The 24,108-nt window shown below is 43.0% G+C and overlaps 1 pseudogene; it reads right to left on the bottom strand.

Annotated features, from left to right (window-relative positions):
• Positions 1-24,108, bottom strand: part of LOC135510085 (dedicator of cytokinesis protein 11-like) — a 99,781-nt pseudogene that overhangs the window by 15,724 nt on the left and 59,949 nt on the right.

The following is a 24,108-nucleotide window of genomic DNA, read 5'->3' as shown; positions in this document are numbered from 1 at the left end:
CGCTTCGAATACATGCCCCATCCATTGTTACCTTGTAAGTGGTATGCTAGTGGGGATATTGGAAAGGAGCCATTGACTACAGTTCCTCCCCAGTGTCTGTCTGAGTCTGTGGGTGCAGCGCTTCACAGGTATGCTGTCTCAAAGGGCATAAAATCAAATAAAAAAAGACTGAGGCAAATAGAAGGTGATCTTGTATGTATTATTCCATATCCACCCACCTGTCCATAGAAGGCCACTCTGAAGTAGGGCCCCAGCAGTCTCTGGCCTGTATGCATCACCTCCAGGATCTTATTGTAAGCTCTGTGCAGCATGTCATACAGACGGCTCAGTTTCTGAAGAAAGAAAAACCCCACGCCACTGGGTATTTGGTGTGTGTGTGTGTGTGTGTGTTTGTGTGTATTCGCTTATGATTGTGCACGCTATTGTGTGTCTAACTCTGTGTGTGTGTGTGTGATATTTTTGAGAACTACACTGCACTGCATATAGGTTGTTATCAATAGAATGTCACAATATGGTACAGAGAGTTCAGTTTGGCTTCTGGGGGGCAAGGAGACCCCAGCTCCGCTAAACCAAACGTGCTGTCTTCAAGGGATTGTTAAATAAATATCATAACTATTTGGTTTTAATATCATCACCTCTTGAAGAGTATAGTCAGAATTACACATTTCTGATTATTCCACATTTAGCTCTATCATCAGTTACACAGCATGTGACTGCATGCTTTCATGTTCAGTAAACATCAATTGATCATGTAATTTCAGAAGTGAGGGTAGCCTATCCATTTGGCATGTAACTAGCTAGCTATCTAAGCAAACATGTCATTTAACTTGCTTCATCAGAGATTAGGCTTTTGGAAAGATCCTGACATTGGCAAGTCCTCGTCCTGGGAAAGTTGTCACTCGTACTTCTGTCATCACCACTATAGATGGCAAGCAACTCAAACAATATTTGGATATAGCCATCTAGTTTATCCCCTGAAAGTTAGCTTGTTAATTGGCCATTATTGACATGATCTGTTATTAGCTAGCTAGCCAATTTGACATGGTCCATCAATCAATGTAGCCTAGCTATCATGTCTGTGAGCAGCAATTGTGACACTTAAAAACAAATGTTGAAAAGGGGATAATGTTATCCAACTTCACTAGTTAGGCCTACGTTGGATGGAGAAAAAAGTACATTAGGTCTACTTACCACTATGTTAAGCCAACTGTACAAAGTTTCTACCGAAAGCTTTAAAAAGTAAACATGATCAGCTAACAGTACATCGGCAAATGTGCCCTTCTGCTGCTTGACAGGCAGAGCCCACATAGGATGGGAAATTAACCTAAACCACTCATAATTCTCATGTATAGTTAACTTTGATTTTACATACTCAAATATGCAATTAATGGTGGCCAATCTTGTGAGATATTGTCAGAGAGAGAACTGAGAGAGGCTATAAGAACATGCCACTGCCAAAAGACAACACAGAGACAGTGTTCCAAATGGCACCCTATTCCCTATTTAATGCACTACTTTTGACCAGGGTCCTTAGTAGGGCACTATCTAGGGAATAAGGTGCCATTTGAGACTCGGCCAAAGAGATTTTTAAAGCCAGAGCCAAAGCTTCTATTCAAGCTAAGAAGAGAAGAGAGTCTCAGCATGAGAAGATGGAGAGTGGGACATTCTTAGGGTAAACTACTCATGGACAGTATTTACGTGTGATACCTTATTTCATAAGCTGAGGAAGGATTGAATTAGCCTAGCTTATTTCTGCTTTATAAACACAGGGGACAGCGTAATGGATAGCAATTCAATTTACATTCAGTCTTGTTTGTGTGTGTGCGTGTGTGTGTGTGTGTGTGTGTGTGTGTGTGTGTGTGCATTCATGTGTTTGGCTCGTACCTCAAAGTCATGGCGTTTCTCGTAGACAGGGATGACGAGCTTGGCGATGTATGTGATCAGTTCGTACCACAGCCCTTCCACACACAGCTCCAGATGTTCCATTAGGACCTCCTGGAAAAGCCAGGACACGCACGTGCGGGCCAGTAACAACAGTCAGCACAGTGTGAGAGAAATGACATATTTACCCGATTTATTTTATATTAATGATTAACAATTTATATTTAACTAATAGTAAGACATTTCTGTTTTGCTAGTGTCTGTGTTTTTAATGGTTTCCACTGTAGTTCCCTGCAGCTAATCTGAGCGTATGGTCATCAGAGATGTCTTGAGTCGCCAAACGATTTAAAGACTACATTACATAAACAAGAATGTGTTTTACTAGGGATCGCTTAGGAGTTTAGAACAATCCCTCATTGTCTCAAAATCATCCTTGCAACGGGAAACTAAGCCAGGGGGGGATTAAGACAACAACCCGTGCAGATAACAGGATGAACCAAGAGTGGCTTATGATGCTCCCTGGTCTGCATGGGAGGGGATGAACCAACCATGACTGAGCATTGTTAGTGTAAGCCAACAATATATAGTTGAAGTCAGAAGTTTACATACAAACTCAGTTTCAAAATTCCTGACATTTATTAATCCTAGTAAAAATTCCCTGTCTTAGGTCAGTTAGGATCACCACTTTATTATAAGAATGTGAACTGTCAGAATTATAGTAGAGAGAATTATTTATTTCAGCTTTTATTTATTTCATCACATTCCCAGTGGGTCAGAAGTTTACATACACTCAAGTAGTATTTGGTAGCATTGCTTTTAAATTGTTTAACTTGGGTAAAACATTTTGGGGTAGCCTTCCACATGCTTCCCACAATAAGTTGGGTGAATGTTGGCCCATTACTCCTGACAGAGCTGGTGTAACTGAGTCAGGTTTGTAGGCCTCCTTGCTCATACAAGCTTCTTCAGTCCTGCCCACAATTGTTCTATAGAATCGAGGTCAGGGCTTTGTGATGGCCATTCCAATACCTTGACTTTGTTGTCCTTAAGCCATTTTGCCACAACTTTCAAAGCATGCTTGGGGTCATTGTCCATTTGGAAGACCCATTTGCGACTAAGCTTTTACTTCCAGAGTGATGTCTTGAGATGTTTCTTCAATATTAACCTTTTTAACCTTTATTTAACCAGGCAAGTCAGTTAAGAACAAATTCTTATTTTCAATGACGGCCTAGGAACAGTGGGTTAACTGCCTGTTCAGGGGCAGAACGACACCTTGTACCTTGTCAGCTCGGGGGTTTGAACTTGCAACCTTCCGGTTACTAATCCAACGCTCTAACCACTAGGCTACCCTGCCGCCCCACATAATTTTCCATCCTCATTATGCCATCTATTTTGTGAAGTGCACCAATCCCTCCTGCAGCAAAGCAACGCCACAACATGGTGCTCTTCGGCTTGCAAGCCCTCCCCCTTTTCCCTCCGAACATAATGATGGTCATTATGGCCAAACAGTTATATTTTTGTTTCATCAGACCAGAGGACATTTCTCCAAAAAGAACAATCTTTGTCCCCATGTGCAGTTGAAAACCGTAGTCTGGCTTTTTCATGGCGGTTTTGGAGCAGTGGCTCCTTCTTTGCTGAGTGGCCTTTCAGGTTATGTCGATATAGGACTCGTTTTACTGGGGATATAAACACTTTTGTACCCGTTTCCTCCAGCATCTTCACAAGGTCCTTTGCTGTTGTTCTGGGACTGATTTGCACTTTTCACACCAAAGTACGTTCATCTCTAGGAGACAGAACGTGTCTCCTTCCTGAGTGGTATGACAGCTGCCTGGTCCCATGGTGTTTATGCTTGCGTACCATTGTTTGTACAGATGAACGTGGTATCTTCAGGCGTTTGGAAACTGCTCCCAAGGATGAACCAGACTTGTGGAGGTCTACAATTTATTTTCTGAAGTCTTTCTTTAGATTTTCCCATGATGTCAGGCAAAGAGGCCATGAGTCTGAAGGTAGGCCTTGAAATACATCCACAGGTGCACCTCCAATTGACTTAAATTATATCAAAAAGAAGCTTCTAAAGCCATGACATAATTTTCTGGAATTTTCCAAGCTGTTTAAAGGCACAGTCAACTTAGTGTAAGTAAACTTTTGACCCACTGAAATTGTTATAGATTATTTCACTTATAAATCACTGTCTGTAAACAATTGTTGGAAAAATTCCTTGTGTCATGCACAAAGTAGATGTCCTAACCGACATGCCAGAACTATAGTTTGTTAACAAGAAATTTGTGGAGTGGTTGAAAAACAAGTTTTAATGACTCCAACCTTAGTGTATGTAAACTTCCGACTTCAACTGTATAGTACTCTGCATTTGTGTAAAGGTTAGGTTACTCGGTCCAACACTCAAGGGTGTGGAGTTAATCAGCATCCTTATTGCAATAATTAATCGATATTGAATAAAGATGATTGTTTGAAGAAAGGACAGTCTCTCTCTCTCTCTCGCTGCTATTATTCTAACACCTTGGCCATAGGACTTGGCAAGATGGCACCAGTTCAGGAAAAACAGATCACGCTGTTATTAATCACATCAAAGACTTTGAGAGATGAATCCATGTGCAATATTAACCATTGGCAGTTAATTAACTGCGATGTGATTTATAGAGGAAGAAAAATAGTGGTGTCTATTATTTCAAAGCAAATATGACATGATGAAATCATTGTCATTATATGATCACAACTGTACACAAGCCTGCATAAATGCACACACGTATACACACCCACACACACACACACACCTCAGTGTAGTAGACATCCTGCATGCCTGTGTCATCCTTCATGGCGGCCTCCTCTTCAATGTTCAGAGTAACCCTCTTGAATGCAGCCAGGCCACTGGGGAACATCTCTGAAAGAACCACAACAATAACAACAAGAGACAGAGGCAGTCTCTATGCTACTCCATTCTTTCACCACTATTGGGTGGAGGAGAGTAGACCAGCACTTCAGACAACATAAAACGATGTCCAGCACATCTTGGATGATGCATTCTCAGTCTTTGTAAAGCTGGAAGAAATCCAGCCCAGTCACGGACCAGGATGTCTTGCTCCCAGGCAGACTAAATAACTTTTTTGCCCGCTTTGAGGACAATACAGTGCCACTGACACTGCCTACAACAGAAAAATGCGGTCTCTCCTTCACTGCAGCCGAGGTGAGTAAAATATTTAAACGTGTTAACCCTCGCAAGGCTGCAGGCCCAGACGGCATCCCCAGCCGCGCCCTCAGAGCATGCGCAGACCAGCTGGCTGGTGTGTTTACGGACATATTCAATCAATCCCTATACCAGTCTGCTGTTCCCACATGCTTCAAGAGGGCCACCATTGTTCCTGTTCCCAAGAAAGCTAAGGTAACTGAGCTAAACGACTACCGCCCCGTAGCACTCACTTCCGTCATCATGAAGTGCTTTGAGAGACTAGTCAAGGACCATATCACCTCCACCCTACCTGACACCCTAGACCCACTCCAATTTGCTTACCGCTCAAATAGGTCCACAGACGATGCAATCTCAACCACACTGCACACTGCCCTAACCCATCTGGACAAGAGGAATACCTATGTGAGAATGCTGTTCATCGACTACAGCTCGGCATTCAACACCATAGTACCCTCCAAGCTCGTCATCAAGCTTTGATTTGAGTACTGCCCATAGGTACCCCCCTGTCAAGAATCCAGTCGGACACTGTTGCTTATACAACTCTTTTAGCTAGACGGCTAATACTACAGAACTGGAAGATGGCAGCTCCCCCATCTTATAAATATTGGGTGAGAGATTTGTTGTGCTCTCTGAAACTAGAAAACATTAAATTCACGTGGGAACCCCAAACTGTTAAATGAGGCTTGGGCTCCATTCCGGTCTTACTTCAAACAGTCCATCCTCTGATGGCATTCCAATTAAAACTAAAATAAGTCTGTATTTGACCCCCCTGTGACTTAAGGGTTGGAGGAGCTTTTCTTTATGTTTTGTCTGGGGGGGGGGGCATTAAGGTTGATGTGCTTATTGATTGTGACCTGCGGATGCCTTGTTGATCTTGCCCAGGCAGAGACTGAAGTGTGAGCTTGTTTCTCCCAGTTATTTTTATTTTGACATTTTGTTAACGCCTACATAAAATTATTATTTTTTTAAATTTTATTTTAAAGCATTGTAAACTTTTTATTTTTGGTCCAGTGGATGGTCGGTCTGTGGCCTTGACCGTCTGTGAGTGGTTGCATTTCTTCACCCCTATCCCTTGACTGTTTACAGCAACAATGGTGAGGTGTTTGCTCTGTCCCTGTACTATAGATTGCCCTCTAACCTTTGTAGCCTTCTGCCTGGTGTGTTTAACTTGTCTAAAGTATGGTATCTTTAAAGCGATTAAAAAAATGTATTATTTGTATTTTTTCTAGTTGAGTATATTATTTATATTGCTTTGTGTTAATCCACCAAAAATGTAAGATTTGAATCTGCAAAAAAGCAAAGAGCTCCCTCTTTAAAAATGGATGGGCATCTCTTAGTACCTAGAAAAAGAGTTTGGATATAGAGACAATTTCGGTAAAATGGATGCATTAAGGTTTAATGCCTTAATATTTAATAGTTTTAACCCTTCAAACCTATTTGTTTTGTGGAACACAGACAGACGATAGGATTTGCCTGGGGACAGAGTTGTTAAGTACACTTCTCAAAAAAATAAAGGGAACACTAAAATAACACTAGATCTGAATGAATGAAATATTCTTATTAAATACTTTTCTCTTTGCATAGTTGAATGTGCTGACAACAAAATCACACAAAAATGATCAATGGAAATCAAATGTATCAACCCATGGAGGTCTGGATTTGCAGTCACACTCAAAAATTTAAGTGGAAAACCACACTACATGCTGAGCCAACTTTGATGTAATGTCCTTAAAACAAGTCAAAATGAGGCTCAGTAGTGTGTGTGGCCTCCACGTGACCAAAAGTGACCAAAACAACAGCCAGGAAGCATAGGAACTGAGAAGTGGTCTTGTCACCACCTGCAGAATCACTCCTTTATTGGGGGTGTCTTGCTAATTGCCTATAATTTCCACCTGTTGTCTATTCCATATGCACAACAACATGTGATATTTATTGTCAATCAGTGTTGCTTCCTAAGTGGACAGTTTTATTTCACAGAAGTGTGATTGACTTGGAGTTATATTGTGTTGTTTAAGTGTTCCCTTTATTTTTTTGAGCAGTGTATAAAGCATCCTGGCTGGACAAAATAAAGACATTATAGTAAGATAATACAGTCTGGTGCCACGGCTATGGTCCATTGTGGGGAAACAGAATGCCAGTGTGCTGTGCTCTAAAAAAATACATATGATAAAGTTCTAACAATTAAAGTAATACTTCTTCTAACAATAATGTAAAACGATAATGCGAAGTGACAATAATGTAAAGTTAAAAATAATGTAACAATACTTCAAAGCACTGTAAGTGAAGGTGAATGAATAAAATGGAGAAAGACGGTCTTACTTTTCCTGTGGAGATATTCTGCCACCAGTGCAGCAATGTGGACCTAACACATAGCAGCCTGTGGAAAAACAACGCAGTATTGGTCAATGCTGGGAGGGTTAGCAAACACTCAACCACCACAGTCAAAACCCATACAGTATGTGCATTGTGCATGTGTGCATGCCACACACACGCACACGTTTTGTTGTTCTATCTTCGTGGGGACTTAAGTGATTTGCTGGAAAAAGAAGCAGGTTTTGAGGAAAGAAATCAGGGTGCCTTGTGAGGATCAGGCGACGAGTGGCTAATCTGTCATTGCCTTCCACCCTGCTAGCTACTATTCAATCGCTGGAAAAAGAAATGGGACAAACTGAAAGCATGTATATCCTATCAACAGGACATTAAAAACTGTAATATCTTATGTTTCAGAGTCGTGGCTGAAAGACGAGATTATGAACATACAACTGGCGGGTTATAGACTATCGGCAGGACAGAACAGCAGCCTCTGGTAAGACACGGGGCGGGGTCTTATGCATATTTGTAAACAATAGCTGGTGCATAATATCTTGGGAAGTCCCAAGGTTTTGCTCTGAGGTAGAGTATCTTATGATAAGCCTAATTTCTATCAGTATGTTAAATGTGCAACCAGAGGAAAAACAATTCTAGACCACCTTTACTACACACACATAGCTCTCCCTCGCCCTCCATTTGGCAAATCTGGCCAATAACTCTATCCTCCTGTTTCCTGCTTACAAGCAAAAATGTAAGTAGGAAGCACCAGTGACTCGGTCTATAAAAAAAGTGGTCAGATGAAGCAGATGTAAACTACAGAACTGTTTTGACAACACAGACTGGGATATGTTCTGAGATTCTTCCGATGGCATTGAGGAGTACACCACATCACTGGCTTTATCAATAAGTGCATTGAGGACGTCTTCCCCACAGTGACAGTACGTACATACCCAAACCAGAAGCCATGATTCCAGGTAACATTCGCTCTAACCTAAAGGATAGAGCTGACGCTTTCAAGGAGCGGGACTCTAACCCAAAAGCTTATAAGAAATCCTGCAAAGTCCTCCGACAAACCATCAAAAAGGCAAAGCGTCAATACAGGACTAAGATTGAATTGTACACAGGCTCCGAGGCTCGTCGGGTGTGGCAGGGCTTGCAAACTATTACAGACTACAAAAAGGGAAGCACAGCTGAGAGCAGCCCAGTGACACGAGCCTACCAGACGAGCTAAATAACTTCTACACTTGCTTCGAGGCAAGTAACACTGAAACATGCATGAGAGCATCAGCTGTTCCAGACGACTGTGTGATCACGCTCTCCACAGCCGATGTGAGTAAGACCTTTAAACAGGTCAACAGTCACAAGGCCACAGGGCCAGACGGATTACCTGGACGTGTACCCCGAGCAAGCGCTGACCAACTGACAAGTGTCTTCACTGACATTTTCAACTCTCCCTGTCCGAGTCTGTAATACCAACATGTTTCAAGCAGACCACCATAGTCCCTGTGCCCAAGAACACTAAGGTAACCTGCCAAATTGACTACCGACCCGTAGAACTCACATCTGTAGCCATGAAATGCGATGAGACATAGGGAGGTGGTCAGAGACCTGACTGTGTGGTGCAAGGACAACAACCACTCCCTCAATGTGATCAAGACAAAGATGATTGTGAACTACAGCAAAAGGAGGACTGAGCACACACCCATTCTCATCGATGGGGCTGTAGTGGAGCAGGTTGAGAGCTTCAAGTTCCTTGGTGTCCACATCACTAATAAACCAACATGGTCCAAGCACACGAAGACAGTCGTGAAGGGAGCACGACAAAACCTATTCCCTCTCAGGAGACTGAAAATATTTGGCATGGGTCCTCAAATCCTCAAAGTTTTACAGCTGCACTATCGAGAGCATCCTGACGGGTTGCATCACTGCCTGGTACGGCAACTGCTCGGCCTCCGACCACAAGGCACTACAGAGGGTAGTGCGTACGGCCCAGTACATTATCGGGGCCAAGCTTCCTGCCATCCAGGACCTCTATACCAGGCGGTGTCAGAGGAAGGCCCTAAACATTGTCAGACTCCAGCCACCCTAGTCATAGACGGTTCTCTCTGCTACCGCACGGCAAGCGGTACCGGAGCGCCAAGTCAAGGTCCAAGAGGCTTCTAAACAGCTTCTACCCCCAAGCCATAAGACTCCTGAACAGCTAATCAAATGGCTTCCCAGACTATGTGCATTGCCCCCCTCCCTTCTATGCTGCTGCTACTCTTTTATTATCTATGCATAGTCACTTTAAAAACTACCTACATGTACATATATATGTATGTATGGGTGGGGGTGAGGCAATGCACATAGTCTGGGTAGCCATTTGATTAGCTGTTCAGGAGTCTTTTGGCTTGGGGGTAGAAGCTGTTTAGAAGCCTCTTGGACCTAGACTTGGCGCTCCGGTACCGCTTGCCGTGCGGTAGCAGAGAGAACCATCTATGACTAGTATGTGTGTGTTCCCTCCAAGACTGACGGTTATTTGGGAGAATTCCTGTTTACTCCAACCCCCTTTCTCCCAGTGTTCCCGACATTCCTCCCTGACTAATCAGTTTCCCAGGGTTGCCTGGCCCGAACATGACAACATGTAAGAGGAGTTGGCTAGAGCAGACACAGATCTGGACCTGGCTACCTTCCCAGGCCATTTGAATACATATCTCTAAAAAGGTCAGTAGCTGGAAGTCTCGGTTACACATATTTACATACGGTATGGTATTCGATTCCTCTACAGCAAGGCTCTCCAACACAGGGCTTTCCTAAAGAACTACCCTTCTGTATGTTTTCACTCCATCCCCAGTTGTAACTTAAATGATTCTGCTTATCAACCAACTAATTATTAGAATCAGGTGAGTTAGATTAGGGTTGGAGTGAAAACCTACAGGACGGTAGGTCTCCAGGAACAGGGTTGGAGAGCCCTGAACTAGAGAGTGTGTTCAGAACTGTACACATTTCCATAAATATCAAGATTCCTCTTCAGTGCATGCTCAGAACTGAACATATTTACATACATATCAGATTCCTCTACAGCGCAAGTTCAGAACTGTACACATTTCCAGATATAGAAGATTCCTTTATAACTTTCACATCTAGGTCACTGGGAAAACATATTGGTTTGTGTCCAAAAAGGCACCCTATTCCCTATATAGTGCACTAACTTTGACCCTGGCCTGACATCTGGGACGCAGGCATTAAAGAAAATATACAAAAAAAGAGGTTGGCGTGAGGTCACAATGAAGTTCTAGGACTAAGAACTATAGGTCTGTGTTTACAGTTACTGTTTAGTTGACAGTGTATGAGGAAGCCCAGACCAACTCTATGGCTGTTTCTGAAATGGCACCCTACTCCCTATGGGCTCCGGTCAAAAGTTGTACACTCTATAGGGAATAAGTTAACCACTTGATACACAGCCTGTGTGTTTTTAGCAGTGTATTAAGAAGCCCAGACCAATTACATGACCCCAGACAGACAGACAGATGGACAGAGACAGACATGAAAGAATGCCTCAGCAATGGATAGCTGCTGTTTTACAGGCTCCTGATCTATTTTTTTTTCATGCTGATCTTAACTTTTTTGGTACATAATGTATCCTATGACCAAAAATAACTAACTTCGATTTGGATGAAGAGCTTTACTTCAACAAGTCAGAGGTGCAGCAGATACTGTACTGCTCACACCAGACCGGGCCCATCTCCCTGAGGCGCCATTAGAGAGGGCGATGTGGGGGCACCCTGATGAAACTACGTCGGTGACTGTAAACCGCCTCTACCATCTGTTCTATTGGTAAACATACAATCACTGGAGAACAAACTGGACTAGCTCCGTTCGAGACTATCCTATAGTCCTATAGTCCTGAAGAACTGTAATATTCAATGTTTCTCAGAGTCGTGGCTGAACAAGTACAAGGTTTTTCTATGCATTGACAGAACAGCAGTGTCGGATAAGCTCAAGGGGGTGTTGTGTGTGTCTCTTTTGTTAACAACAGCTGGTGGGCAATCTCTAATATTCAGGAAGTCTCTAGGTTCATGAGTTAGAATATCTCATGATAAATTGCCATCACAAACCGATGCTGGCAGTAAGACCGCACTCAACGAGCTGCATAGGATCATAAGCAAACAAGAAAATGCTCATCCAAACGCGGAGCTCTTAGTGGCCGGTGATTTTAATGCAGGAAAACTGAAATTCGTATTACCTCATTTCTACTAGCATGTCAACTAAAAAGGTGGAAAAAAAAATCTTACTCCAAACACAGAAAAACCATACAAAGCTCTCTCTCGTCCTCCATTTCGTAGATTTGACCATAACTCTATACACCTGATTCCTGATTGCAAGGAAAAACTCAAACAGGAAGTACCAGTGACGCGCTCAAAACGGAAGTGGTGCGATGAAGCAGATGCTACTCTACAGGACTGTTTCACTAGCAGACTGGAATATGCTCTGGGATTCATCCGATGGCATTGAGTAGTTAACCACATCAGTCACAGGCTTCATTAATAAGTGCATCGACGACGTCATCCCCACAGTGCATTCGGAAAGTATTCAGACAATTTCCCTTTTTCCACACTTTGGTACTTACAGCCTTATTATGAAATGGATGGAATACCAATCTACACACAATACCCGATAATTACAAATCAAAAACAGGTTTTTAGAATTTTTGCCAATTTATAAAAAATGTACATAAATGTACGTATTCAGACCCTTTGCTATGAGACTCGAAAATGAGCTCAGGTGCATCCTGTTTCCATTAGTCATCCTTGAGATATTTCTACAACTCGATTGGAGTCCACCTGTGGTAAATTCAATTGATTGGACATGATTTTGAAAGGCACACACCGGTCTCTATATGGTCCCACAGTTGACAGTGCACATCAGAGCAAAAACCAAGCCATGAGGATGAAGGAATTGTCCGTAGAGCTCTGAGACAGGATTGTGTCGAGGCACAGATCTGGGGAAGGGAAGAAAACATTTCTGCAGCATTGAAGGTCCCCAAGAACACAGTGGCCTCCATCATTCTTAAATAGAACAAATGTTTTACCTCCAAGACTCTTCCTAGAACTGGCCGTCCGGCAAAACTGAGCAATCAGGTGAGAAGGACCTTGGTCAGGGAGGTGAGAAAGAAGCTGATGGTCACTCTGACAGAGCTCCAGAGTTCCTCTTTGGAGATGGGAGAATCTTCCAGAAGGACAACCATCTCTGCAGCACTCCAATCAGGCATTTATGGTAGAGTGGCCAGATGGAAGCCACTCCTCAGTAAAAGGCACATGACAGCCTGTGTGGAGTTTGCCAAAAGGCACCTAAAGGACTCTGATACCGTGAGGAAACTCTGGTCTGATGAAACCAAGATTGAACTTATTGGCCTGAATGCCAAGCATCACGTCTGGCACCATGCTGGTTAAGTGTGCCTTGAATTCTAAATAAATCCCAGACAGTATCACCAGCAAAGCACTCCCACACCATCCCACCTCCTCCTCCATGCTTCACAGTGGGAACCACACACGCAGAGATCATCCGTTCACCTACTCTGCGTCTCACAAAGACACAGCGGTTGGAACCAAAAAACTCAAATTTGGACTCATCCGACCAAGGGACAGATTTCCACCGGTCTAATGGCCACTTCTCATGTTTCTTGTCCCAAACAAGCCTCTTCTTCTTATTGATGTCCTTTAGTAGAGGTTTCTTTTCAGCAATTCGACCATGAAGGCCTGATTCACACAGTCTCCTCTGAACAGTTGATGTTGAGATGTGTCTGCTACTTGAACTCTGAAGCATTTACTTGGTCTGCAATCTGAGGTGCAGTTAACTCCAATGAAATGATCCTCTAATGAAATTTTAACGCTGGGTCTTCCTTTCCTGTGGCGGTCCTCATGAGAGCCAGTTACATCATGGAGCTTGATGGTTTTTGCGACTTGAAATGTTCCAGATTGACTGACCTTCATGTCTTATAGTAATGATGGACTGTCGTTTCTCTTTGCTTATTTGAGCTGTTCATGCCATAATATGGACTTGGTCTTTTACCAAATAAGGCTAACTTCTGTATACCACTCCTACCTTGTCGCAACACAACTGATTGGCTGAAATGCATTAAGAAGGAAATAAATTCTAAAAATTAACTTTTAACAAGGTACACAGTTTAACTGAAATGCATTCCATTTGACTACCTCACAAAGCTGGTTGAGAGAATGCCAAGAGTGTGCAAAGCTGTCATCAAGGCAAAGGGTGGTTGCTTTGAAGAATGTGTTTTCAAAGTTTTGATGTGTTCACTATTTTTCGACAATGTAGAGAATAGTAAAAAACAAGAAAAAACATTGAATGAGTAGGTGTGTCAAAACTTTTAACTGGTACTGTACATGTTTCTGTACATAATTGACTGTACCTCAGAGGTCTCCATTCTTGATGTGTGCCCGGGCCATGCTATCCAGCCAGGTGCGTCGCAGCTCGGGGGTGGAGGCGTAGGAGCAAGCCAGGCTGTACTGCAGGTCCAGCAGCATCTCTGGGTCATTTTCATGCTCCCTCAGTTGGGCCATGGCCATCGGCACTGTCCGGAAACGCTTGGTCAGTCCCTTCACCTCCCTGGGGAACGCTGTCGACTACACACACACACACACACACACAAAGCACAACACAGCCTGAGGGTTACTGGTAGCCATTCTGTACTAGGGAGTGTGGTAATTTATTCATCCTCAGATAAACATAACTGGAACAGCACCGACAGTTGGTAATTTACAAAACATTAGCAGAACACATTTCCCATCCTTCACAGTGGATCTGCATCTGAGTAATATAGCAGGTACTCATATCTAGTAAGACTTAAGTGTATTGACAGGCAAAGTCAGAAAGCATCCTGGTCATCTGCTCGACTCAAGACTGTGTTAGCCCAGTGAGCTAAAGCCTCGGCATTAGGCTAGCTCTGGGCGCTAACATGCGTCATAACCACCTCAGACATATTTACATTTCAAGCGATTACAGAATGGTGCGCCATGATACTTTTGATACCTTGATACTTTACACGTCTTATGAAAATATCTCCCTTTCCAAGCTGCATATCCTACTCCAAGACAACAGTATGGTGAATATCTGACCGGGGAACAAACAACTGTATCACTCATTAAAAGAGCACAGCCAAGGCAGTATATACAGTGCATTCAGAAAGTACTCAGACCCTTTGACTTTTCCCACATTTTGTTCATTTACAGCCTTATACTAAAATGGATTATCCAATAATGACAAAGCGAGAACAAGTTTTTGTCAATGTTCTACAAATGTATTAAAAATAAAAACAGAAATACCTTATTTACATACGTTTTCAGACCCTTTGCCATGACACTCAAAATTGAGCTCAGGTTCATCCTGTATCCATTGATCATCAGATGTTTCTACAACTTGATTGGAGTCCACCTGTGGTAAATTCAAATGGTTGGACATGATTTGGAAGGCCACACACCTGTCTATATAAGGTCCCACAGTTGACGTGCATGTCAGTGCAAAATCCAAGCCATGAGGTCAAAGGAATTGTCTGTAGAGCACTAAGACAGGATTGTGTCAAGGCACAGATCTGGGAAAGGGTACAAAAATATTTCTGCAGCATTGAAGGTCCTCAAGAACATAGTGGCCTGCATCACTCTTAAATGGAAAAAGTTTGGAACTGCCAAGACTCATCTGAGAGCTGGCTGCGCGGCCAAACTGAGCAATCAGGGGAGAAAGACCTTGGTCAGGGAGGTGACCAGGAACCGATGGTCACTCTGACAGAGCTTCAGAGTTCCACTGTAGAGATGGGAGAACCTTCCAGAAGGACAACCATCTCTGCAGCACTCAACCAACCAGGCCTTTATGGTAGAGAGGCCAGGTCGAAGCCACTCCTCAGTAAAAGGCACATGACAGCCCGCTTAAAGTTTGCCAAAAGGCACCTAAAAGGACTCTCAGACCATGAGAAACAAGATTCTCTGGTCTGATGAAACCAAGATTGAACTCTTTGGCCTGAAAGCCAAGGATCACGTATGGAGGAAACCTGTCACCATCCCTACGATGAAGCATGGTGGTGGCAGCATCATGTTGTGGGAATGTTTTTCAGCGGCAGGGACTGGGAGACTAGTCAGGATCGAGGGAAAGATGAACAGAGAAAAGTACAGAGAGATCCTTGATGAAAACCTGCTCCAGAGCGCTCAAGACCTCAGACTGGGTCGAAGGACAACGAAGGACAATGACCCTAAGCACACAGCCAAGACAAGGCAGGAGTGGCTTTGGGACAAGTCTCTGAATGTCCTTGAGTAACCCAGCCAGAGCCCGGACTTGAACCCTTTTGAACATCTCTGGAGAGACCTGAAAATAGCTGTGCAGCGACGCTCACAAGCCAACCTGACAGAGCTTTAGAGGGTCTGCATAGAAGAATGGGAGAAACTCCCCAGATGTAACATAACAAAATATGGAAAAAGTCAAGGGCTCTGAATACTTTCCAAATGCACTGCATGTCCCTTTGACACTCTTGTTGAACTCATTACAGCAGGACTGTTTCAAATCAAAGTATATTGGTCATGTCCACAGATTTCCAATGTTATCGCAGGTGCAGCAGAATTATTGTGTTTCTATTGCAGTAATGATACCTAGCAATACAAATCAATACGCACATAATCCAAAAAGTAAAAAGAAAGAAATGAAGAAATATCAGAGAGAGCAGTCAGAGTCCGGAATATAAATATATAGTAATGGTGTCTATAGACATAGATAGTATATGAATAGAAAAGGTGTGTACAGCAGTAGTTATATAGATATAAAGTGGTTAAAACAGTATGTAAACATTATTAAAGTGACCAGTGTTCAACGACTATGTACTGTACATAGGGCAAAGCAGTCTCTAAGGCGCAGAACAGAGTACCAGGTGGTAGTCGGCTAGTAACAGTGACTAAAGTTCAGGGTAGGGTACTGGGTGGAGCCTGGCTAGTGGTGACTGTTTAACAATCTGATAGAAGCCATTTGTCAGTCTCTCAGTTCCAGCTTTAATGCACCTGTACTGTCTTGCTCCTTCTACATGGTAATGGGGTGAACAGGCTGTGGCTCGGGTGGCTGAGGACCTTGATTATCTTTTTGGCCTTCCTGGGACCATTTCAGGTCGTCAGTGATGTGCACGTCGTGAAACTTGAAGCATTAGACCCACCTCCACTGCGGCTCTGTCAATGTTCTCTGTCTGCTGTCTCCTGTAGTCCACAATCAGCTCCTTTTTTGTTGAAGATGAGGGAGAGGTTATTTTCCTGGTACCACTCTGCCAGGGCTCTCACCTCCTCCCTGTAGGCTGTCTCATCATTGTTGGTAATCAGGACTTCCACTGTTGTCGTCAGCAAATTTGATGATTGAGACGTGCATGGCCACGCAGTCATGGGTGAACAGGGAGTACAGAAGGGTGCTGAGCATGCGCCCCTGTGGCGGAGGTGTTGTTGCCTACCTTCACCACTTGGGGTCGGCCCGTCAGTACGTCCAGGACGCAGTTGCACAAGGAGGGGTTCAGACCCAGGGCCCTGAGCTTAGTGATGAGCTTGGAGGGCACTAAATGTTTTAAAGCTGAGCTGGAGTCTTTGAACAGCATTCTTACATAGGTGGGATAGGGTAGTGTGCAATGCAATGGCGATTGCGTCCTCCAACAGACTGGGATATGGAGAGATTGTGGTGGTTTCTGTACTCTACCCTAGGCTAGCTACACAGCTGCTTTGTCACTATTGGAGAATTAGTTGTTGTTTTATGATGATGTCTACCGGGTGATCAACAGACCAGAGGGGATGGAATAACCAGTTAACTTAGGTATTTGAAGGGCATAGAAAGGGCATAAAGCAAACCTCTGCTTACAGAGGGTTCTACACGGACCCAAAAGGGTTCTAGCTGAAACTAAAAAGGATTCTACCTGGTATTAAAAAGGGTTCTTCTATGGGGACAGCCGAAGAACCCTTTCGTATTTTTTTTTCTAAGAGTGGAGGGTTACCTTGGTTTTGTCGCTGTTGTCAAAGTTGTTGATGATGGAGACTCAAGACAGTGTTAGCCTTACAAGATAAAGCCTAGCAATTACATAACCACCTACAGCAAATATGCATTACAAGCTTTTCCTAACTGTTACCTTCATGGCTTTGTCGCTGTTGGCAAAGTTGTTGATGATGGAGAGGGACTCCTGGAAGCGGGAGCTACCGGTCAGCGCCACATCTGAGATCAGCTGGCTCACTGCGATGATGATCTACACCAGCCCACATGAAAAGAGATTACAGTTTACTATAGAATACTACAGTACTTTCTATTTAATTCTGTAGTAAACTGAAGTATACTGTAGAATACTATAACACACAAGGTAGTATCCTTCGATCATGTGTAGTACACTGTAGGATATTATCGTAAATACTACAGTATTATTCACAAAAAAACTGTAGTAAACACGACAGTAATGTCTGCAAAAACACCACAGTCCACAAAAACCTTAGTATTTACTTTAGTTATAAAAGTAAAGTTGCATATACCCTGCCCATTCCCCTCTCACATATCCCAATTTGTGCCACACATTGTGCCAAATATTGTTTTTCCCTACAGGTTATAGAAAAGAGCAGAAGCTCTGAACTATCCATTCAGAACCCAGTCCTACCTACAGGTTATGGAAAATGTTCTCTTTTCTCCAGTAGGTTTCCTCAAGGAGAAAGCCTCCACTTCCATGTCAATGATAATACAACAAAAAACTATGGTAAATACTATAGTTATGTCTGCAAAAAAACAACAGTAAATACTGTAGTATACGACAATCCGCAAAAACACAACATTAATTACTTTAGTATATAATACAGTTCTTTTACCACAGTATTCATACTATAGTTAAGTGTAAACGCTACAGTATACTACAGTAAAGTCTGCAGAAACACTACAGTGAATACTATAGTATTTATACCATAGTATACTAAAGTTTCGGAACGATAACAGTATCTCGTTAGTCTCATGGCAAGGAAACAACACACAAAGTGGATATAACTTCTTCAGGAAAACAGCCCTAGTATGGGAAACAAACATCATTATGTCGTCATCTAGAGTCACATGTATATATTTTCCATGCTACAGCACACATTATTTTACATACATCAGGTTTTTATAGGACCAAAGAGTTTGGTCTGCTTTGAGTTTTCATTTTTGCCATGGAAACAATATTGCGATACTGGTATGGTCACAGCCCTAGTATACTAGTATTTTTTTAAATGTGGGAGAAGGCAGAAAGCGAGATGAAGGGGGAACCGATGTTAACACAACACACCCCCTGGCCTGGGGTGGTCCAGCGGTCTAAGCTGCTGCTTCTGAATCACATGAAACTATGAAATCGATCAAATCCGACCGACTGCACTTGCACTCGCTATTTGCTCCTTCCTTTCCCACTGTCATGTCCAATAAAAATACAAAAAGGAGTGTGACTGTTCCAACCCTAAATACAATAACCACACACACACACCAGCGCTCTGGCTGTCCAACTGGATGAGTTATGAGATGGAAATTGGAGCCCATTTTCACCATGGATAATGAAATTAATGAATATGTCCCTTGACGGCTTATGGAAGCATTGAGAATGGTTTCTGACACACAGCCGATTGTTAGAGGAGTTTGGGAAACTAAACAGCTGGTCTGTATTTGAACTTCTCACATTCTTTGGTCAGATGATCAAAGCAATGTCAGCGCTGTGACGTTAAATCTGCTTGGACTTCAAATGAGTTTCTAACTGGTTCATAGCCATTCTTAGTGACTGTTCATTGTTTATGCACGTTAAATATATTTGTGTGAGGGGAGTTTGTGCATGCTAAATGGTTGAGACCGCACAGAGAGGACTCATGGGTTGGGTATAGTGTTACTTTGGCATAACATGAAGTGCTTGGAAACTTAGTTAGATGTTCATAGGCACACCAGTGATGGACTGCTGATGATGCAATAACAGAATCAGTATTGCATTGTGCAGTTAAATAAACAAATCAGTGAGAGCTGGCAGTTCCTTGCCGTTCATGGGGATGTTGTATATGACCTGTAGGTGAGTGCATAGGAAGGTTATCCTCTTGGTGTGTTCATTTATGTATTCATCTATCCAACCCACCCACCCGCCCATCCATGTTACAATAGCTGACCTGCAGGTGAGTGCGTAGGAAGGTTATCCTCTTGGTGTGTTCATTTATGTATTCATCTATCCAACCCACCCACCCGCCCATCCATGTTACAATAGCTGACCTGCAGGTGAGTGCGTAGGAAGGTTATCCTCTTGGTGTGTTCATTTATGTATTCATCTATCCAACCCACCCACCCGCCCATCCATGTTACAATAGCTGACCTGCAGGTGAGTGCGTAGGAAGGTCTTCCTCTTGGTGTAATCATAGTTGTTCCTCATCAGCAGGTAGAGTAGAGCGGAGGCCTTGGCCCGCAGCAGACCCATCTTGGACACACAGCACTTCAGAGCCTCATTGCACAGAGCCGCACACAGAGTCACACGGCCCTTAATGGAGTAGCAGGAAATCAAAACTCGATGTGAGAATGCTGTTCGTTCACTAGAGCTCAGCGTTCAACACCATTGCCCCTTCCAAGCTTAAGACACTGTGACTGAACACCTCCCTCTGCAACTGACACCAGGTGGTACAGTTTCTACCTCTAACACCGGTATCCCTGCACATTGTAAATATGGTATTGGAACTGACCCTCTACTGTATATACAGTGCCATCAGAAAGTATTCCCCTCGGCTGTTTCCAAATTGTGATGTGGTACAAAGTGGGAATAAAATGGATTTAAAATGTCATTTTTTGACAATGATCTACACAAAATACTCTGAATTTGTCTTCTACTTTTAAATGATAACCATTTGTACAAACAAATACATTTTTAAAACACCAATATAGTGATTAGATAAGTATTCAACCCCATGAGTCAATACATGTTAGAATCACCTTTGGCAGTTATTACAGCTGTGAGTCTTTATGGGTAAGTTTCTAAGAGCTTTCCACCCCTGGAATGTGCAACATTTGCTCATTATTATTTTCAAAATTCTTCAAGCTCTGTCAAATTGGTTGTTGATCATTTCTAGACAGCCATTTAAGTCGTGCCATAGATTTTCAAGCAGATTTAAGTTTTAAAAAATGTAACTCGGCCACTTCTGGGACTTTCAATGTCTTCTGGGTAAGCGACCAATGTAGATTTGGCCTTGTGTTTGGCCCTGTAGGTTATTGTCCTGCTGAAAGGTAAGTTAATCTTCCAGTGTCTGGTGGAAAGCAGACTCAACCAAGTTTTGCTCTAGCATTATGTCTGTGCTTAGCTCCATTCCATTTATTTTTCTATCCTGAGAAACTCCCCAGTCCTTAACAATTACAAGCATACCCATAACATGCAAACAGGAAGCATGTTTTGCAATATTTTTTAGTCTGTACATGCTTCCGTCTTTTCACTCTGTCAGTTAGGTTAGTTTTGTGGAGTAACTACAATGTTGATCCATCCTCAGCTTTCTCATATCACAGCCATTATACTCTGTTTAAATGTCACCATTGGCCTCATGGTGAAATGCCTGTGCGGTTTCCTTCCTCTCTGTCAAATCAAATTATTGAGCAATTTGAACATTTTCACAGCTTCTAAAAGTTGCTTCGACTCCACTGGTGAAGCAGTCATATAATTAAATCACATTTTATATGTCACATGCCCCGAATACAACAGGTGGTGAATTATTATTACGGTGAGATGCTTACTTACAAGCCCTTAACCAACAATGCAGTTAAGAAAATATTTACTAAAACAAGTTTAAAAAAAATTAAAGGAACACAAATAACAATAACGAGGCTATATACAGGGGGTACCAGTACAGAGTCAATGTGCGGGGGTACAGGTGGGTCAGGGTAATTTGTACATATAGGTAAGGGTAAAGATACTATGCATAGATAATAAACAGTGAGCAGCAGCAGTGTAAAAACAAAGGGGGGGGGGGGGGCCCATGCCATATCTTTTCAGTCTCCTGAGGGGGAAAAGCCGTTGTAGTGCCCTCTTCAAGACTCTCTTGGTGTGTTTGGACCATGATAGCTTGTTGGGGATGTGGACACCAAGGCACCACACTGCCAGGTCCCTGACCTCCTCCCTGTCGGTGATCAGGCCTACCACTGGTGTGTCATCAGCAAACTTAATGATGGTGTTTGAGTCGTGCTTGGCCACGCAGTCGTGGGTAAACAGGGAGTACAGGATGGGACTAAGCATGCACCCCCTGAGGGGCCCCCATGTTGAGGATCAGTGTGCTGCTTGCCTCGAAGCAAGCAACATTTTTTATTTAGGCTGTCTGGTAGGCTCGCATCACTGTGCAGCTCGCGGGTGGGTTTCCCTTTGTAGTCTGTAATAGATTGCAAACCCTGCCACATCCGACGAGCCTCCCAGCCAGTGTAGTAGCATTCCATCGTTGTCCTGTATTGATGTGTTGCCTGTTTGATGGTTCGTCTGAGGGCATAGTGGGATTTCTTATAAGCATCTGGATTAGTGTCCCGCTCCTTGAAAGCGGCAGCTCTAGCCTTTAGCTCGGATGTTGCCTATAATCCATGGATTCTGTTTGGTAAATGTACTTACGATCACTGTGGGGACGATGTCGTCGATGCTTTTATTGATGAAGCAGGTGACTGAGGTGGTATACTCCTCAATTCTATTGGATGATACCTGGAACATATTCCAGTCTGTGCTAGAAAAACAGTCCTGTAGCATAGCATCAGCGTCATCTGGCTACTTCCGTATTGATTGAATCACTGGTATTTCTTTAGTACTTTCTTGTACGCAGGAATCAGGATGATTGAATTATGGTCAGATTTGCCAAATGGAGGGTGAGGGAGAGCTTTGTACACATCTCTGTGTGTGGAGTAAAGGTGGTCTATAATTTTCTACCCTCTGAATGCACGTGACCTGCTGGTAGAAATTTGGTAAAACAAATTTAAGTTTGCCTGCATTAAAGTCCCTGGTTACAAGGAACGCCACTTCTGGATGATACTTTTCTTGTTTGCTTAATTCACCTTTATTTAACCAGGGAGGCCAGTTGAGAACAAGTTCTCATTTACAACTGCAAGTTCTCATTTACAACTGGCCAAGATAAAGAAAAGCAGTTTGACAAAACAACAGAGTTACAAACAAATGTACAGTCAATAGCACAAGACAGAAATATATGTACAGTGTGTGCAAATGTAGAAGAGTAGGGAGGTAAGGCAATAAATAGGCCATGGATGCAAAATAATTCCAGTTTAGCATTAACACTGGAGTGATCGATGTGCAGATGATGATGTGCAATTAGAGATACTAGGGTGCAAAAGAGTAAGAGGACAAGTAACAATATGGGGATGAGGTAGTTAGGTGGGCTATTTACAGATTGGCTCAGTACAGGTACGGTGATCGGTGAACTGCTCGGACAGCTAATGCTTAAAGTTAGAGAGGGAGATATAAGACTCCAGCGATATTTGCAATTTGTTCCAGTAATTGGCACCAGAGAACTGGAAGGAAAGGCAGCGAAAGGAAGTGTTGGCTTTGGGGGTGACCAGTGAAATATACCTGCTGGAGCGCGTGCTACGGGTGGGTGCTGCTATGCTGACCAGTGATCTGAGATAAGGCGGGGCTTTACCTAGCATAGACTTAGATGGCCTGGTGCCAGTGGGTTTGGCGACGAATATGTAGTGAGGGCCAGCCAACGAGATCATACAGGTCACAGTGGTGCGTAGTATATGGGGCTTTGGTGACAAAATGGATGGCACTGTGATAGACTAAATCCAATTTGCTGAGTAGAGTTTGAGGCTATTTTGTAAATGACATCGCCGAAGGATCGTAGGATAGTCAGTTTTACGATAATATTTTTGGCAGCATGAGTGAAGGAGGCTTTGTTGCGAAATATAAAGCTGATTCTAGATTTAATTTGTATTGGAGATGCTTAATGTGAGTCTGGAAGGAATGTTTACAGTCTAAACAGACACCTAGGTATTTGTAGTTGTCCACATATTCTAGGTCAGCACCGTCCAGATTAGTGATGCTAGTCGGGCGAGTGGGTGCGGGCAGCAATCGGTTGAAGAGCATGCACTTAGTTTTACTTGCATTTAAAAGCAGTTGGAGGCCTCGGAAGGAGTGTTGTATGGCATTGAAGCTCGTCTGGAGGTTTGTTAGCTTATGGCCTTATACAGCTCATTGAGTGCAGTCTAAGTGCCAGCATCGGTTTGTGGTGGTAAATAGAAGGCCATGAAAAATATGGATAAACTCTCTTGGTAGATAATGTAGACATTGCGTACCAGCTGTTATTGACAAAGACACACACCACCACCCTCAACTTACCGGATGTAGCTGTTCTGTCCTGCCGAATCACGGAAAACCCAGCCAACTGTATATTATCTGTGTCGTCGATCAGCCACGACTCGGTGAAACGTAAGATATTACAGTTTTTAATGTCCCGTTGGTAAGATTGTCTTAAACGGACGTCATACAGTTTATTCTCCAGTGATCTGCGTCCCCTGTATCTCTGTCTTTTCTGCATGCGAATGACGAGATTGAGTTTGGAAACACAGCTGGACCATTGTAGTGACTGGGGTGTATTGACCCAACATCCAAAGAGTAATGAATAACATCACCATGCTCAACGGGATGTTCAATGTCTGCTTTAAAAAAAAAAAAAAAAATCGACCAATAGGTGACCATCTTTGTGAAGAATTGG

Source organism: Oncorhynchus masou, chromosome 23 (genome assembly GCF_036934945.1).
Source record: "Oncorhynchus masou masou isolate Uvic2021 chromosome 23, UVic_Omas_1.1, whole genome shotgun sequence".
In the NCBI taxonomy this organism is placed as follows: domain Eukaryota; kingdom Metazoa; phylum Chordata; class Actinopteri; order Salmoniformes; family Salmonidae; genus Oncorhynchus; species Oncorhynchus masou.
The sequence above is the reverse complement of the archived record's forward strand: the minus strand, read 5'-3'. Positions and strand labels throughout refer to the sequence as shown.